Source organism: Rhipicephalus microplus, chromosome 3 (genome assembly GCF_043290135.1).
Source record: "Rhipicephalus microplus isolate Deutch F79 chromosome 3, USDA_Rmic, whole genome shotgun sequence".
In the NCBI taxonomy this organism is placed as follows: domain Eukaryota; kingdom Metazoa; phylum Arthropoda; class Arachnida; order Ixodida; family Ixodidae; genus Rhipicephalus; species Rhipicephalus microplus.
Genome location: NC_134702.1, coordinates 248,119,451 through 248,138,673, shown reverse-complemented (window position 1 = coordinate 248,138,673; position 19,223 = coordinate 248,119,451). Strand labels below are relative to the sequence as shown.

The following is a 19,223-nucleotide window of genomic DNA, read 5'->3' as shown; positions in this document are numbered from 1 at the left end:
ATCATTCCACCATCAATTTCCCTTAAATATTCGGGCATCCTATATAATGACACATTAAATTGGAGAAGCCACATTGATGATGTGTACTCCAAGGCAACACGGGCCATGCGTGGCTACGCAAGCTCGCAAACCGTAAAGCGGTTTTAAGAAAAGACGTGCTAATAATGATATATAAATTTTACGTGCGGCCCATCATGAAATTCGGATGTGTATTATTTTCTGGCGGCGGAGCTTATAAAATGAGACCCCTTATACAGCTGGAAAAAGAAGCGTTGCGTTTGTGTCTGGGTCTACAAAAGTTTGCTGCAAATAACGTGTTGTATATGAAAGCTCGCCTACCTTCTCTGCTAAATAGGATTAAAATTCTTATTGTGCAAGCATTCATAAAGATATACAGTTCACACCAAAGACTCTCATTTTACGTTTTCATTCAAGAACCAGCTTTATTTTTTGAAACACATTGGTCACGACTACACACCCCGCAAATAATATTTGCACAAGCGCTGCTACAGCAACCGAATGTAAAAAAGAAACATATTAGTGTAATACACAACCTAAAGTCAATGTTTAGCATACAATTTGATGATATATTTCCGCATAACGTGAAACAATTGGCATATAGGTACTTAGATTACCAGCTAGTAGATTATCTAGCTCACCAAGAGATAACCATTATCATTGCAACTGATGCGTCTGTGTCAAACGAAAAGGCTGGGGTTGGCATCTTCTTTCATTCTTTAGACTGGTCCTTTTCGATTCGACTCCCAGATAATACCCCTTTAATATTTGCAGAATTATTGGATATCTTTTTGCCCTACGCAAACTGCCTTCAAGCGAATCATTAGCAGTTATCATTACAGATTCATTATCAGTATGTAATGCACTTTCTGCGGCAGCAAATGCAGAGCTGATGAATACGTTTCGGCATTTAGTACCGAAAAACTTAAAAAACTGCATTTGCTTTGGGTAGCAGGCCAACGCGGACTATATCTGAGCAAAATGGTGGACTCTTTAGCAGCAGTATCCCTGAGTAAGCCCACTATCCAGTTTTGCCAGATACGGCTTACGTGATAGGGCTAAGGTTCCGTAATGCTTGTTTGTAATGGGGAATGGGTAATTTAGATAAATTCAAAGATTTCGAGCAGTTAAGGTATTGCTGGAATAAACAGTGGTGTTTATCTCGCCAGTTAGAGGTCATTTATATTAGATTGAGGTCTGCAGTATCACAACTAAATTATTACCTTAACAAAGCTCAACTCATGGCGTCACCGCTGCGCATTTTTTTGCAAAAAAAATTGAAACACCGGAACATTTTTTTTTATTCTGTCGTCGTTACTCTTATCAGAGAAAAAGATTTTAGTAGCTGCTTTTCAAAAACTAGGAATACAAGTAAATGTACCAGTACTTTTATCACTTGGTGGCACTTAATTTGGTTACTGCCACAGGAATATATGCTCCACTTTATTTGACTACATCAATGCAACTAAAAGATTACCGTGCTTTTCAGATCCTTTTCAGATCTTAAGTTTATAATTCGTAGCGATGTCTGTCAGAAACGAGAGATCGTTTGACCGCTTGCTCAGCAAACATTTTTTGGTTTATTGACAATTTTATCTCTAAACTAATTTTTCAGATTGGCTTTAATTTCATTTTAGTTTCATTTAAGTATCCGGTTCTTGGCCCACCACCTCTGTGGGTGGCCATTCATCTGAGGTCATCAGATTCAGCATCAGATTGTTGTCAGCGCGGTCACCCTTCGCCATTCGTTTTTCAGTAAACACGCTCCGTCGTAACAGTTTTGGTGAGCCATGCTGGCTAAAATAACGGTGCCCCCGACGAACGACGACTCATCGACCACTGAGGCGCAATACGTGGAGCTTCGCCAAAGTCCACGACTTGCTAGTCAGCCACCTGCGATGGCGTCTCACGACAAAAAACGAGAACGAGCCATCTGCTTACTGCATTCCATAAGAGCCCTACATCCAGCCCCCAACCTTGGCTGGACAAGCTTGGGAAGATGTCGACGCATGGCTCCGCTCCTACCAACTGGCAAGTCGGTTTAATGGCTGGGATGTCACCTACCAGCACAACAATGTGTGACTCTTTCTTAAGGGAACCGCATCCATACAGTTTGAAAACCATGAAGAATGCCTAATGATGTGGCGGATGTTCTTTGACGAAATCAAGAAGTGCTTCGGGGAGGCGGTAGCTAAAAAGAAGCGCGCCGAGCGAACTCTTGTGCAACGAGCGCAAGTCAAGTCCCCGGGGAAACCGGCACCACGTATATAGAGGATGTGCTAAAGTTGTGCAAGGCACTGGATCCCGGGATGACAGAAGAGGACAAGGCTGGTAATCTTCTAAAAGGGAGTGTGTAGGACGTTTGTCACTTCCTCATCGCAAAGGAAAGTTTAGAGTCTGTAAGCGACGTCATAAAGCACTTCCGTGCGTTTGAAATGCTGAAAGCGCGGAAAATTACTCCAAAGTTCGGCCACCTGCCTAATGTCACTAATGTCACCAGCGTCGATGTGCATCCAGACCCATCGGATCTCGCGTCAATAATTCGCCAAGTACTGCACCGAGAGCTCGAAGTACGTGAGGCGGCTCCTCGGGAGGCACCTAATGTTCGAGACCTGTTTGCTCCCAGCGGCTTCGGTGCGATGACTATCAACACCGCCTTCCTTGATGCCAACAGCTGTACGCCTTGTCTTCGAGGGTCAAGCCAAAATATGCGTCCTTACTACACTTTGTATGACGACTACGCACGCAGACCACCTACCTTGATTCAGGAGTGGAACGGCCGGGCCATCCATCCTTCTGCTGGCCATGTGCTGCAGTGTGGCATCCGCGGTCTTGTTGCCCGATCCGGCCCCGATCGCTGTCGTGCGGCAAAGTCACCCAAAATCACCCTATTTACGCGGTCACCCTAAGGGTGACCGCGTAAATTCAACGGCTGCAGCAATCAGCACGTTCACAAGACACCCTGGCCATCAGGGTTTGACAGCCGACCAAACCATCGGGTGAGTTACCGCAGTCACTCACTGGCGTCTGGGCGCAGCTTCACGCCGCCACCTCCACGCTACCGACGGTCCTCATCTTCTCTACGAGGTCCCACGGCACCATCAACGGGAAACTAGGCAGCACGACCGATGGACGTAAGGTCGCCAGTCATCTTCACTTCAGCTACACGCCGCTACGCCTTTACCAACGACCATGCGTCACAACAAGATTTGTGTTTCTGTGGATAATGTTACGTCAGCTTTAGTGGACACGGGGGAAAGTGTTTCCGCTATCCGCATAGATTTCAGAATCCAATTAGGCAGGCTGTAAGGAAAAATTCAAGTGGAATAATATGAGAACATTTCGTGCTGTGAGTGTAGAGTTGCTATGACCTCTTTGCGTGTGTACCGCGAACGTACCTTTCTCTGATGACGTCTATCAAGCAGAATTCACAGTGCCAGTTCAATCAACCCTTATTGTGATTCTGAGCCTAGAATGCCTCCAACAGTGCGGTGCCGCTCTTTATTGCGGTACCGGCGAGATTTTCATCTCTACTTTTGTTGGCAACAAACCTGCTACTTCTTCGCACGCCCTCACTGCCTGTGAAGATTCCGTCATATCACCCCGCTCGTTGCCAGCGTTCAGGTTACTGCTGCTAGTTACGACACCGATTAGTTTAATGCTATTACTGAGCTGTTGTCTTCAGTCGTAGCTAAAAAGAGTATGCTCGTACCTCGCTGTATTGTTTCTGTTGCCAGTGGCACAAGCATATTGTGGGTGTCGAATTTCCCTAACCAGTCTGTTGTGCTTCGAAGTGATATGCGAATTGCCTCGTTCGAAGCGGATACATGTCGCAACATCGAGGCCTTAAGGAATAACGCCTCGCACGAATCACGTGTGCGTGAGACTAGCAGTAATGTGCCTGAAGACTCTTCGCCGTTTCTGAACGTGAATAACTAGGCACTGCTATCTCAGAAGCGTCAAGCCCTGGCCAGAGTCCTCAGAAGGCATGCTTCTTTTTTTATTTCATCAAGGACGCTGCTAAAGTTCGTGCTCCCAATACTCGGGCTCACCACAGGATTGACACAGGGTCCGCGCATCCTCTAAGCCAGAAACCGTACTGTGTGTCTGCATCGGAGCGCAAGGTGATCACCGAACAAGCGGAAGACATGTTGGCCAAGGGCGTCATTCAAGACTCTTCTAGCCCCTGGGCTGCGCCGGTCCATCTCGTGAAGAAAAAAGATCGGTGCTGGTGGTTTCGCGTCGAATATTGACGTCTGGATTCGGTGACGAACAGGGATGTGTATCTGCTTCCCCGTATGAATTATGTTACCGACTGTCTTCATTAGGCATCTTACTTCTCATCTGTGGACCTCTGATCGGCCTAATGACAGGTACCTATGCATTCCGTCGCAAAAAGCAAACCACTTTTGTCACACCAGATGGCTTGTTTGAATTCAATGTCATGCCATTTGGTTTGTGGAATGCCACTGTGACATTTCAAAGGTTTATGGGCACAGTACTGCGTGGTCTGAAATGGGAAATTTGTTTATGTTAACTCGGCGACATCGTAATTTTTGGGCGGACGTTCGATGCACACAACCATCAATTTGAAGTTGTTTTAGAATGCCTTGAACTAGCTGCCCTTATCCTTAACTCCAAGAGATGTCACTTCATTCAGCGAAAAGCACTTGTGCTTGGTCATCTTGTAGACGAACATGGTGTGCGCCCAGACCCTCAGAAGGTTGCTGCGGTTAGCTATTCTGAACAACCGCAGTCACAACGTGAACTAAGGAGTTTCTTGGGTCTCTGTTCATACTTCCACCAATTTGTGCACTCATATTGCCTGCGCATTGACTTCACTGCTGTGCAATGATAAGCATTTTATCTAAACAGCGGAGCGTGATTCCTTCTTTCGTGAACTAAAGCTGCTTCTCTCGTCTGGACCCATACTGCGCCATTTCGACCCATCTGCCACGACAGAAGTGCACACCGACGCGAGTAGCATGGGTCTCGGTGCCGTGCTAATCAAGGGCTTCGATGACGCCAAGCTTGCCATCGCCTACGCCAGTCATTCGTTGAGCAGGTCGAGAGGAATTACACCGTTACTCAATAAGTGTGCCTTGCTGTGGTTTTTTGTCAATACCTTTCACCCATATCTTTATAGGTGGCTCTTTATGTTCGTTACTGATCACCATTCACTATGTTCACCGTTCTGATCACCATTCACCCTTTTGGTCGCTTTAGGTAAATATAACTTTACAATATGCTACAAGAGTGGCCGCCATCACGCAGACGCCGACTGTCTTTCGAGGCTTCCCCTGCGAACCCCTCTATGTGACGCCGACACTTTTGACAGTTTTCTAGCTGCCATCGACGTTACAGCTTCTTTTCCTGACCTCGCTACCTTCCGGGAAGAACAGCGCAACGACCGCAGCCTGGGTGTTATCTTTAGCTGAGCTGCTCTACCGATAGGTAGCCATGGCTTAATCATCCGAGATGACTTGTGTTACAAAAAAAAAATTACGCGGCTGATGGTGGCCGCCTTCTTTTGGTGGTCCCTAACAATTTGAGAACGCACGTTTTTCATGCTATGCACGGCGACGCATTAGCGTGGCACCATGGTTTCACTAAAACGTACCACCGCCTGCTCGCTCGATTCTACTGGCCTACCATGCGACGCAATACAGAAAAGTATGTGGCCAGTTGTGATAAATGTCAGCAATTCAAGCGACCAAGTACTACCCCGGTTGTTCTCCTCCACTCCTTGAGATCGTCCTCATATCCTTTCGAAATGGTTGGAGTGGATCTTCTTGGTACATTTATACACTCATCGAGAAGCAACTGTTTGAATATAGTCTGCTTGCCCCGCCGCGGTGGTCTAGTGGCTAAGGTACTCGGCTGCTGACCCGCAGGGCGCGGGTTCAAATCCCAGCTGCGGCGGCTGCATTTCCGATGGAGGCGGAAATGTTGTAGGCCTGTTCGCTCAGATTTGGGTGCACGTTAAAGAACCCCAGGTGGTCTAAATTTCCGGAGCCCTCCACTACGGCGTCTCTCATAATCATATAGTTGTTTTGGGACGTTAAACCCCACATATCAATCAATTATAGTCTGCTTCGACCACATGACAAGTTATGTAGAAACAGAAGCGCTACCAACAGCCATGGTCAATGATATATTGAGGTTCCTCCTATTTTCTGTGATACTGCGCCATGGGTCACGTCGGATAATTCTGAGTGATCGCGGTCGCCAATTCATAGCCGATGTTGTATAAAGAGCTCTTGCGTCTCTGTGCTTGCCAGTTTCACCACTCGATTCCATATCACCCACAGACAAATGGACTCGTTGAGTGCACCAACACAACATTTACCGACATGCTTTTGATGTACATCGACTCCAGGCACAAGAACTTGGATGACATTTTGCCATTTATTACCTGCGCCTAAAACACGGCAAGGCATAAAACATCTGGCTATAGTCCATTCTGCCTTCTTTATGTCAGACCACCCCACCACTTTCTTAGCGCTATTCTGCCTTCTCATGCTCAAGAGGACTCTTCCATTGTCCAGACTCTCTACCGCGCAGGAGAATCACGTCGCCTAGCTCAGCTCCATACGTTGTTATCCCAAGACTGCTCTAAGTTCGCCTATGATTCACGGCACAAGAACATGTTGTACAAAAAAAGGAGAAAAAGTATGGCTGTGGACACCCTTTCGCAAGCGTGGCCTGTACCAGAAGTTCCTGGCTTGTCACACTAGTCTTTTTGTCACCGTCGATCACCTAAGTGAGTTGACGTATTCCATCGCTCGTCTCGTATCTCGCGGCTACCGTTCTAGGCAGACGCAGCTTGCGCACGTCGCCCGCCTAAAGCGCTTTATTCCTCGTGACTCTTAACACACTTCATGCTCGCCCATGGCCTTCGTCTAGGAAAGGGGGAATGTTACGCTGAAGCTAAAACATGTGAAGGAAAGAATAGGAGAACTAAGTGGTCTGTTTAGAAGCAGCGCGGTGTTGGCACGGCTGCCCTTCACCATTCGTTCTTCAATAAACACGCCCCATCGTAACAATATGTTTTCAGGAGCTTTTCCTAAGAGAAAGTTGGCAATAGGAGTATGACGTTGTATGTACATTTGATATAACATTTTCGTGCTTTCGGCGAGTTTGTGCAAGGGTGTTACTGTGTGTGTGTGTGTGTGTGTTGACTGATTGATATTGGAGGTTTAAGGTCCCAAAACCACCATATGATATTGAAAGATGGCGTACTGAAGGGCTCCGGAAATTTCGACCAACTGGGGTTCTTTAACGTGCACCCAAACCTGAGCACACGGGCCAACATTTCCGCCTCCATCACCAATGCAGCCGCCACTACCAGGATTCGATTCGGTGACGTGCGGGTCAGCAGCCGAGTACCTTAGCCACTAGACCACCATGGCTGTGTGTGTGTGTGTGTGTGTTTGTGTGTGTTAGTGTGTGTGTGTGTGTGTGTGTATCTGTGGCGTTCGCACACGCGCCTGTTAACTACAAACTTTAGTGCATGATGATCATCATTTCCTTTGCCACCGCGCTGTGCCTCTCACGCAGGTACAGCTGCACGAGAACAGGACGGACTCACGCGCCTGGCATGTCGAACGCTGGCAGCCGCCACGGCTCAACTTCACGCCTGAAATAAAGTGGCGAGATTAGCACGGCCCTGTCAGTCGCCTCTTACGCCTTTACTTTCGCTCGCTACAGTGGTGACCTGGAGAACGCGCCCTTCGACGAGCCACCGGCTGCCCGCCAGTGCCACCGTTCCCATCGACCTACCCCGAGGTATGGTTTATGCAGCCCGAAGCCGTTCTTGCTGTGAATGGCGTCATGGCCGAGCCTCTGATGCGCACCATTCTTCTCTACCTACTTCCGGTCGAGGTGCGCCATCTCGCTGCCGCTTCAAGCACCAGCCCACAGCCTTACGATGCCCTCTGCACTGCGGTCGTCGCCTGCTTCGGCAACACGTACTGCCTGATTCCCTTTACGCGCACCTGATAGGACTCCTCGGCGTCGCAGAACAATGTGCCAACCGTTCCGCAGCCTTCCACTGATCGCTGCCTTGGTACCCTGGACCCGACTACTCCGACCTCCGATCCTTTCGCAGGAACATCTCATCCTGCATCTGACCAGAACCACGAGGCAGAAGACGCCCCCATCTCCACTGACCTCCTATCCAAGAGGTGCGTTTCCTCGGAGCCCATGTGCGCAGCTCCATCGCGCATGCCTGCTATCTGCACGTCTTCCGAAACATCGACGGCGTGCGACACAGTGACTCCACCCGACCGCACGATGGCTCCCTTGCCGCACGCCTAGGAGTCTGGCGCGGATATCTTTGCGCCCGCTATTCATCTCCTGGTCGTGGCACCTTCACTGTCCCCGATGTCCGAAGGCGACTCTCTACCAATCCCAACGCTCTGTGCGTCCTGCTCTGCTAGCAGCGACCAGCATCGCCCTCGCACTCTCTCGCAGCCGAAGTTAAAGCCACCAGAGATCAACCACTGCCAAACCTCCGAGACGCTGCAACTATGACCGACGCTAGTGAGGACGAGGTGACTGGTTTACACATGCTCAGCACCAGGCGTGTCCACACTAAGTGCGTCATGGGATCCAGCAGAGTGCACACCTGCTGGATCCCATGGCACGCCTCCTACCGAGTTCTTGACGCCAACCATGGACCAGCAGTCATGTAAATGGAATGCAGGCATGCCCTTTCACAAGCCACAGAAGTCATTTACCTCTACCCGGCATGTACGATGCTACGTAACCACTGCGACAATAAGCCGTCAAGTACACTCATATTCCGATACCCTCAAACAAGACACCTGCGTACCGTCATCGGCATCAGTTCTGTGCACGCCCGCGAAATCACCATCAAAGCCACTGCTGGTCGATGGGTGGTCTGCAAGGCTCCCGTGCGCCACTTCTCATTGTTTCGCGTGCATGGGCCACATGGTGTTTTTGTACACCCGCCATTACATCACCCTTAACGCACATCTACTTGCAATACTCACCCGTGGCACCATGTGCGCTCCCGGCTCGCCACAACTTGTCAACCTGTCAACCACTTGTGTACGACCGCAGTGAGCTGACGCTTACTTCTTCATCCCCAACTCCTATTGTCGCCCACCAGAGACCCACTGGTTCCCGATGGTAAGTTCCCCAACAGACACTTGACTTCCCCAACAGACACTTTGCGGACTGTCGTTCACGTGTATTGCCACGTTCGCTTCTCAAGTTTTGTTGTCGCCCCGTTACACTACGTTCAGCGCAAACCGCGCCTGCCATGTTTGAGGAGCTTCGAGGCTGTAGTAGTAAGTTTTGTTAAGATTACACACACTTCTTGAAGAGAACAGATTTTTTCTGGAAGCTACGTCACTGCTAGCGATAATGCTAGAATATTTGATGAGAATATGGTGGTTTTGGGACGTTAAACCCCACATATCAATCAGAATATTTGATGAGAAGGGTATAAATGCCGACACGCTTCGCCGCTTGTCGGTTGATCAGTGGCCGACGCTCTGTTTGCCGCAATCAGTGCCAGTGTCTCGGTGTTATCTTACTTTCCTTTTACGTGGCCACAGGTTCTGCCAAATAAATAGATTATTATTCAGAGTACTGTCTGGTCCCCTTTGTTGACGTCACGAATGCGTGAAAATATAGCCTCTTTCCATCTCTTTCTTAAATAAACTTCAAATCGCGCAAATCGCTAGGGAAGAAGCCCAGTAGTGCGGGATCATCATCATAATCATCGTCAACATTTTTTTGACAACCGCGTTTCTCGTGGAGCTAACGCGTAGCTGGAGCGGCGCGAGAACACAATGAGCTCACGCGCCTGGCATGTCGGATGCTGGCAGCCACCGCGGCTCCACTTCAGGCCTCAAATAAGGTGGCGAGAATAGCACGGCCCCGTCGGCCGCCTTCGACGTCGTCCCAAGTCTTTACCCTCGCTCGCTACAAAACCAACTGTGCTGTATCTAGTTTCAGTTGGAAAACAATGGCATGTCTACATCTGCTTGTTGGCTTCTGCAGTTTACCTTGCGCATTGACGGCCGGGCTGAATGAACTCTTAAGTTCACCGCAACACCCACATTGTTCGATAACACATTTTTGGGCTATATTTAAAAGGACATGTTTCGCTTGTTTTATGGACTACGAATACAACGCAGCGGCTGTGCATTAAGCAAGTCTATGTGATCGCGAGAGCACCAAGACGCAGGTTCATAGATAGATAGATAAATAGATAGATAGATAGATAGATAGATAGATAGATAGATAGATAGATAGATAGATAGATAGATAGATAGATAGATAGATAGATAGATAGACAAACCTGTACTAGTGGCATTACCCTCCTTCCCAAAGGACATCGTCCCGATGTCATAACATAATTGCCAGATGAAAAGACGTACGATAAGCAGTACACAAGGGGGTGTTCACAATCACTGTAAGTCTACTCAAGGGAGTGTGACGAAGAGTCAGCGTTGGTAAAATGGTTTCATCCTCGAAACATGGACGACGTGTCGCTGTTGTGAACGGCGGGATTGACGAGCCACGTCCTCGTCAAAAACCTCGTAGTTCACTTCGCTGAGACGACAAAGAACTCTATAGGGACCAAAATAGTGGCGTAACAACTTTTACGACCGGCCCCGTAATCGAATAGGAGTCCACAACCATACTCGTTTTCCGGGTTGGTAAGAGACATCGCGACAACGAGCGTTGTACCGCAGCGAGTCGATTCATTGTTGCTTATGGATTCCTTCGACTGCAAGCTTACGAACCGCGTCTGCCAGTCTGATAAATTCGTTCGTCTTGACACTAATCTGGTGTCTGTCTGGTAGAAGCATGGCATCCAGCATTGTAATGAATGACCTTCCTGCCATGAAGCAACCGGAATGGTGTGAATCCAGTTGTTTCTTGCACAGCGGTGTTGTAAGCGAACGTGACGTAAGGGAGGATGTCATCCCAGTTTTTTTGGTCTTGGTCAACGTACATGAATAGCATGTCGGCAATCGTCTTGTTTAGTCGCTCTGTAAGGCCGTCGCTTTGTGGGTGGTATGCAGTAGTTTTTCGATGTACTGTGCCGCTAAGCTGCATGACGTCTTGTATAATCCAGGCGGTAAAAGCTGTGCCACGATCAGTTATGACAACTGCTGGGGCTCCATGTCGGAGGACGATGTTTTTCATAAAAAAGTGGGCAGTCTCAATGGCGGTGCCACGTTGTAATGCCTTCGATTCGCAGTAGCGCGTCATGTAATCCGTAGCGACTACAATCCAGCGATTGCCGTCACGAGACTTGGGAAAAGGTCCGAGTAGATCCATGCCAATTTGTTGGAACGGTTGTGTAAGAGGAGCGACGGGCTTCAAAAAGCCGGCTGGGCGCTGATGTGGTACTTTACGGCGCTGGCACTCGTGACACGTCTTCACGTAATGCTTCACGTCTCGACAGAGCTTAGGCCAGTAGTAGTGTTGGCGAATCCGAGCCAAGGTACGTGTGAATACCAAGTGGCCTGAGGAAGGCTCATCGTGACAGGCAGACAATACATCGGCTCGTAACGCCGGTGGGACAACGAGCAGGTACTCAGTCGCGTAAGGGTCGAAGTTTCTTTTATAGAGGATATTTCTGCGGACGCAGAACGATGATGATGAGCGGGCGAATGCTGGTGATGGATGCGGCATACGGCCTTCGAGACATTCGATGAATTGTCGAAGCTCGGAATCGTTCTCCTGCTGTTCAGCCAAGTCGGATACACTAACGGCGCAGAGAAAACGGCCGTCGAGATCGTGATCACCTGACACTGTCTTAAGAGGAGCTCGGAAAAGGCAGTCCGCGTCAGTATGCTTCTGGCCAGACTTGTACACGACTGTCAAATCGAACTCCTGAAGGCGTAAGCTCCTCTTGGCCAGACGTCCGGAAGGGTCTTTAAGGTTCGCCAACCAGCAGAGCACATGATGATCGGTAACAACTCTGAACGGGCGACCATACAGGTACGGTCTGAATTTAGCTATTGCCCGGACAACAGCTAGGCACTCCTTTTCAGTTGTTGTGTAATTCGCCTCCGCAGATTATAAAATCCGACTCGCATAAGTAATAGGGCGTTTGACGCCGCCTTGCCACTGGACGAGGACTGCACCAAGGCCGATGTTACTGGCGTCTGTGTGTAGTTCAGTGTCGGCATATTTGTCGTAGTGTCCGAGTAAGGGCTCAGACTGGAGACGCTGCTGGAGCTCGGAGAAAGCGCGTGTTTGCTCAAGGCCCCACACAAAGAGAACGTCGTCTTTTGTCAGACGAGTGAGGGGTTCGGCAATGTTTCCAAAATTTTGCACAAAGCGTCTGTTGTATGCGCAGAGGCCTCAAAATCGACGCACATCACGTTTGTTGGTAGGTGGTGAAAAATCTACGACAGCCAATGTTTTGTCTGGGTCAGGCCGAATACCATCAGGGCTAACAAAGAGACCGAGGAACTTTAATTCGTTCTAACCAAACTGACATTGTTCTGGTTTCAGTGATAGGTCTGCCGTGCGAATTGCAGCAAACACAGATCTAAGTCGCTGCAAATGCTGCTCAAACGTTTGGGAGAAGACAACGACGTCGTCTAAGTAAACAAGGCATGCTCCCCACTTGAGACCGGAGAGCACTGTATCCATCATCCTCTGGAGTGTCGCAGGCGCAGAACACATACCGAAGGCCAGCATCTTGAATTCGTACAGACCATAGGCGTTATGGTTGCTGTTTTCTCTCGGTCGCGTTCATCAACTTCGATCTGCCAGTAGCCACTGCGTAAATCCATAGAGGAGAAGTATCGGGCGCGTCGGAGGCGGTCTAGTGAGTCGCCGATTGGTGTCAAGAGATTACCACCGGCTGTCCGAAGGTTTGGTCCATGCCCCCAAGGAGTCGTGACTTTCCTGAGTTCAGCCACAAGTTCAGCGCTGATAACTGAGTAGTCGGCGCTGGTATCGATCAGAGCAGTCACTGGATCGTTGTCGACACGAACGGCAATGTCAACAGAAACGGCTTCGTCAGCGATGTGAAAGGTCGGCTGAAAAGAATCGTCGAAGGTCGGTGGATGAGTCGGAGGAGGCTGTTTCGATGAGAGCTTAACAGCGGTCCCACCCCCGGAGGCCGCTGATTCTAGTTTCCCCGGCGTAGACTTGGGGACCTAGCGGATCGTCCCGCAACAACATCGGCGAAAGTGGAGTATTGATTCGCGGACGTAGAGCGTCGAGGAGACGGAGAGCGTGATTGGCGTCGCTGAAGATTCGGAGACGGTAGGCTTGCCAAGTATTCTGCGATGGCGCGGGGTCGTTCGCCATCCCTGGGCCGACGAGCGTCTGGCCGAAATCCAGGTAGGCCCATCTGTCTGTACGAGCACTCCCGGTACAAGTGACCTGGCTCACCACAGTGGTAGCATAGTGGCCGATTGTTGGAAGCGCGCCACACGCTAGATTTCCACAAATTAGGTCGCGGATTCTAGTAGTTTGGTGGGCCCGAGAAGTACTGTGGCATCTGCAGGCTAGTCGGTCGTTGGTTTTCATAGCGTGGCCTGCCCGAGAAGTGCTGTGGTGTCTGCAGGCTAGTTGGTCGGGGGAAATAGCTGGCTACCGGTGCAGGAGTACGTACAGCTTCCGCATACGTTAGCAGAGGAGCTTCGGTTGGAGGTGGCGCTAATGGTCGTACAAGCTGCCGCACCTCTTCACGGATAACCTCTGTCAGAGCAGCCACTTGAGGCTGTGAAGGCACTGCGTGAAGCTTTTGCAGCTCGTCGCGTACAATGCTACGGACTAGCTCAGCAAGGTCTCTCACGCTCGTGACATCGGGTGTTACCAAGGGTGCTGACAGACATGCAAGGTTGTCGGACCGTTCATACTGCGAAGACTGCTGTCTTAGCATTCGCTCCATGGTCGTAGCTTCACGTAGGAATTCTGCCACGGTAGCTGGTGGGTTTCGCACAAGTCCTGTAAACAGCTGCTCTTTGACACCACGCATCAGAATGCGTACCTTTTTGTCTTCCGTCATTGCAGAATCCGCTCGACGGAACAGACGAGACATTTCCTCAACGAACATGGCCACGCTTTCATTGGGTCGTTGATTGCGAGAATTGAGGAGACGTTCGGCTTGTTCTTTCCGGTCGGCGCTACGATACGTGTTCCAAAACTGAGTGCAAAACACCGGCCAGGTTGTCAGGGCGGCCTCGTGAATCTCGAATCCAATACGCGCCGAATCCTCCAGGTAGAAATAGGCATACCGCAGTTTCCGGTGCTCGTCCCACTCGTTGGCGACGGCGACTCGATCGTATTAGTCCAAACAGTCTTCAACGCCTTCGTAGGGCTCCCCATGGAAGGGCTTTGGCGTTCGAGAGGCTGGTAGCCATGGTGCTGGCGGAGTCACGGTCGGTTCAGTCTGGCCTGCAGTTGTCGCATATGCCATGGTTCTGGAGCGTTCCGGAAGAGGGCTGAATTGGGGTGGTAGGCCTAGTTGCCGCCTATTGCGTCGAAGGTTGGCTGTTTCTACTAAGGCGTCGATGTTGGGATCGAGATGTTCCTCGTGGGAACAGTGCATAGACTATTACCCCGCACCTCCACCAGTGTCACGTTACAGTGTAATTGTAAGCTGCAGATAATGGCACGGAAGGACGTCAAACTGATTCGAACAACGGCACTATGACTATTGTTTTTCTCTGCACGCGCATCTTTGTCCTCTTCTGAACAGCGGCACATACAAGCATGCCAGCAGGTGTGTAAATAATACTTGCAGACTTTGTACTAGTGGCAATAGATAGATAGATAGATAGATAGATAGAGAGATATATATATATATAGATATATAGATAGATATATATATAGATAGATAGATATATAGATAGATAGATAGATAGATAGATAGATAGATAGATAGATAGATAGATAGATAGATAGATAGATAGATAGATAGATAGATAGATAGATAGATAGTGAACCTGCAATAGGCACACGAATGCTGATTGACTTGTGGGGTTTAATGTCCCAAAAACGCACACGAATGCTTCAGAATAAGAAATGTATGCGGATTCTTAAGACTAGCCTTTAAGAGTGGACTGCCATTGCGATAGCGACATGAGGTCTATATAGTGTGTATTTCAATTAGTGCATGCTCTCCATTGCATGATGTGCCTCGAGAAGCTTAAACTGAGTATTAGTTTTTATTATTTATTCAAAGATTACCCCGCATTGCCCGAAAGCTTTTCAGCAGGGGAGTTACACCAGAGACATAAACAATGCTTCCTTTTTACCGCACGCTTGAATTTCATACAACTTATTTCACTCATTCACGAATTTAATAAAAAATAATTTCGCTAATGTGTGTTGGTAAGCGATTTTCTTATTTTGAAAACAAGGTCAGTTCTAGATGAATAGTAATGATGTTTTTCAGGTAACTTTTTAACTTTAATATATTATGATATTGCCAAGAAAGAAAGCTAAGCGGCATTTTTTTCCAAAGCACTGAAAGCAGTTCCAACCCAAGTTCATTTTTCGTTTGACTGCAGCTCTTCCCTCTCTTCTACCGTCCCAAGACGAAACTGGCCGCCCGATCTATTTTTTCAGCTTCATGACTCAATGTGACCTGCGAGGGAACCCATACGTCCAAGGTCTACTCTAGTATAGGTCAGACACACGCTAAATATGCTGTATATTTAGGTTCAGGTATGAAGTTTTTTTAAATGCATGTCAATAACCCGGCGATCTATTTCTCCCCCCTGTACCTACAGAATTAACGCCGTTCCCCTCCAGCATGTCTCTTCATATAAGTACCTCGGCGTTTACATTACCAACAATCTATCTTCGCACACGCATGTTACCTACATCTGTAATAACGCTAACCGAACGCTAGGATACTTACGCCGCAACTTTTCTCGCGCTCCGCTGTCCCTCAAAATTCTATTATACCGATCACTAATTCGCCCAAAGCTTGAGTACGCGTCCGCTATATGGGATCCCGTGCAGCAAAATTTAATTAACGCGTTAGAATCTGTTCAGAACCGCTCAGTTCGGTTCATTTGTTCTAATTATTCCCGTACTGCTAGCATATCAGAAATGAAATCTAACCTTGACCTACCCAATTTAACTGTCCGGAGGAAACTGGCGCGACTGCATTTTTTTCATAAGATATTTTTTCACAATCCATCAATGAAGCGAGACCTCATTTCACAACCGTCATACCACTCATCGCGCATTGATCATCAGCATAAGGTTGCCATTCCGTTTTGCCGCACCAAATTCTTTTCAGCAGCCTTCTTACCGAAAACAGCCGCCGATTGGAACCACCTTCCCTCTTCCGTTGTATCAATAACAGACCCTTTGTTATTCAAGACTGCAATTTCTCAGCAATGCTTGTAACTATACGCAGTTTCTATTATCTATCTTTGTCTTGTATGTGCTTGAATTCTTATACATTTTTAGTTGACTTATGTTGCCTTCCTGATTTGCGCATCTGATACTTGTTTCTTTATTTTGTCTTTTTTTCTTGTGTGTTATATATGTTGTACCCACCCCCTCTGTAATGCCCTACGGGCCCTGAGAGTATTCTAATAAATAAATAAATAAATAAATTAGAATGAATAATGCTTTGTCCCTTTCCAGTTTCTTTTTTGCAAACCACATCATCGACATGCGCATTCGATGAGCAGTCGGATAAAAAGACGTAGGTATTTGTATCCGACCGCTTTTTTTACCCGTTCATTGTTTGAAATGTACCGTGTCTTCGTGAGGTTGTGGTTCCTAGTCAAAGATATATGCACATATTTTTTTTTGTAAATTAAGTTCTATTTCCACATAGAGAACCAATCCTGAACACGTTCCAGATCAGTTCGCAGTTGTGTAAAATCACTGTCGCTCTTTATTTGTCTGCACGCAATACAATATTCTGCAAACAATCTAAGGTGTGCTGAAATATCTGCTGAAATCTTGTTTGTGTAAACGAACAATAAAAGTGGCCCCAATACAGAACCTTGTGGGACTCCCGATGTGTTGCCGACACACCCAGAGCTTATGGCGTTTTAAATGACTCACTGTCGGCGCTGGCAGAGATATTCTTACATCCATCTAAGAACAGCGGAATGCATATTCAGAAATTCAAGCTTGTAGCAAAAAAAAAAAACGAATGTGTGTTGCTGTTGGAGTGTGTTACCGTGTCGAATGCCTTACACAAATTGGAGAAAGTACAGTCAGTTTGTCCCACTGAACCAATATCGAATACCATATTATGATAAAATTATACCAGTTGTGTGCTGCACGAGAGCTCCTTTTGGAACCCATGTTGACATCGAGGGTAGAGAAATGGTCCTGTAATTCTTAACATATTTTGCCAATTCCACCTTTGTGGATTGGAACAACATGAGCGATTATGCGGTCAGCAGGTAGAAGGCCTCTTGCTAAAGATTTTTGTTAAATTATGTACGTGTATGGCTTCAACTCAGCGTACGATACGCGGAGAAATCGCATCTGGGTCAATTGCTATTGTTTCATCTATTTCTTTTTGTGACTTCTTGATACCAATTACACTAGACTAAATTGGGTTCATTGGATATATGCTGTGGGCGTTGGGAGAAAAGTAAGAATCCTGTGTTGGCGAAAAGACTGATTCAAAATATTATTAGGGCTGTTTGCCTTGTCTCTATAAGCTATGGCAGTTTGGTCAGTATATCAAGAATTTTATATACCAATAATGTCAGAACCACACCTCCTAACGTGTTACGAGATTTACCTAAAGTTAGTCCTCAGCCTATCGTTCAGTTTTTTTTAACGATAAATGTCCGTGGTACTTTTATGCATTTTTTATTCGTGAGCAATTTAGAATAGCATTTGGTAGTGACAAGCTTTTTTTTGTTCGTTTGATATTATCGAATGACCGCTTTGTCTTTTTTATTAGCTGCAATCGTCGCAATGTCAACCCCGGTTTTTTTTTTCTTTTTTTTTCATTTTTTGCAAAAATGTGCGCTTAACAAGTATGCGTCAATAAAATCATATAACCTGTCTTTGAATAAATGCGACAGTTCATGCTCATTGGTATGATGTGCCAGGCATTCAAAGACCAGTAGATAATTATGAAATTCTTAACTGGCCTAACCTAATCGCCACGGTGAAAGAAGGATAATCTTCTGTTTGCTCAGTGCTTCAGGCAATTTTTTTGTTTTTATAGTTGGCACTGCAGCTTCGTAGTCACTTTAGCTCACTTGATAGATGTTGAGTTTACGAGATGTGGCGAGTTGCAAAACAAGTCCAAAATCCTATTTTCATGGGCATGGTTACGTTCTGTCCTAGACCGTGAGTATCATCAATGCTTTTCATTTTTCTGTTAGCGGGACTACAAGCTTGCAATACACATTTACTATCTCTCCAATGATGGCCACGTAAAATGAAGTCGTCAGCAAACTACGCAAGTTGATCTGAAACCTCAGTGATAAGTGTGACAGTTTCAGCTAGTTGGTATGACATGACAATTGTTATAGCGCAAGAACAGAACGTATGACAAAGAGTCAAGAAGGACACGAGCACTCGTGTCCTTCTTGTTTTTATGTCGTCGTTTCGTTCTCGCGCTATAACTATTCTCAGAGATAACTTCGTTTAATGCATGTAATGGCGCCATATCTCACTTTGGCGGCCGATATACCACTAAGGTAGTAAATGAAGAGTGATTAGATAAATTCACCCCGCATCACATTGCTTCCAATGCATCATGACTGATACCAAGGGGGATGAGCACAGATGAGCCCGAGCAGTCAAGACAACGCCACCAACGAGGCTCAGGCTACCACAAATCAGTTGATAAAGGTGAAAGTGGACTGCGTATTTGAAGCTTTCGCATAGGCCTGCATTCTGTGTAATTGGAAGCATGAATTAAAACGCAAGCCAATATGTGCGTGAAATGTTTTCCAACTTGCTATGGCCCCCACGTGGTGTTATGGTGATACGCGCAGTAACACGTTTGCGCTTTGTAATAGGTGCCCGGCTTCAAACCACGAAGTCGTTAGGGTAATCAATTGTACCACGCAGTACTACTTCGACATTACACGTTGTAGTGTGAAGCCTGTATAGAGTACGCGTGTGCTTATAAAGCGTAAACGTTATTTTCACTGCATTTGCAAGCACAGAGAGGTCTTTTATTTAAATATACATGCGAATGCCTGTCTGCGTGAGAGAAAACCTGCTTGTCAGAAAAACGACTA

At 47.3% G+C, this 19,223-nt stretch overlaps 1 protein-coding gene across 3 annotated transcripts in view; it reads right to left on the bottom strand.

The window, feature by feature from the left end:
- The window catches only part of LOC119161150 (rifampicin phosphotransferase), a 586,004-nt gene that overhangs the window by 52,946 nt on the left and 513,835 nt on the right, over window positions 1-19,223 (bottom strand). The gene's annotated exons all lie outside the window — the stretch shown is intronic.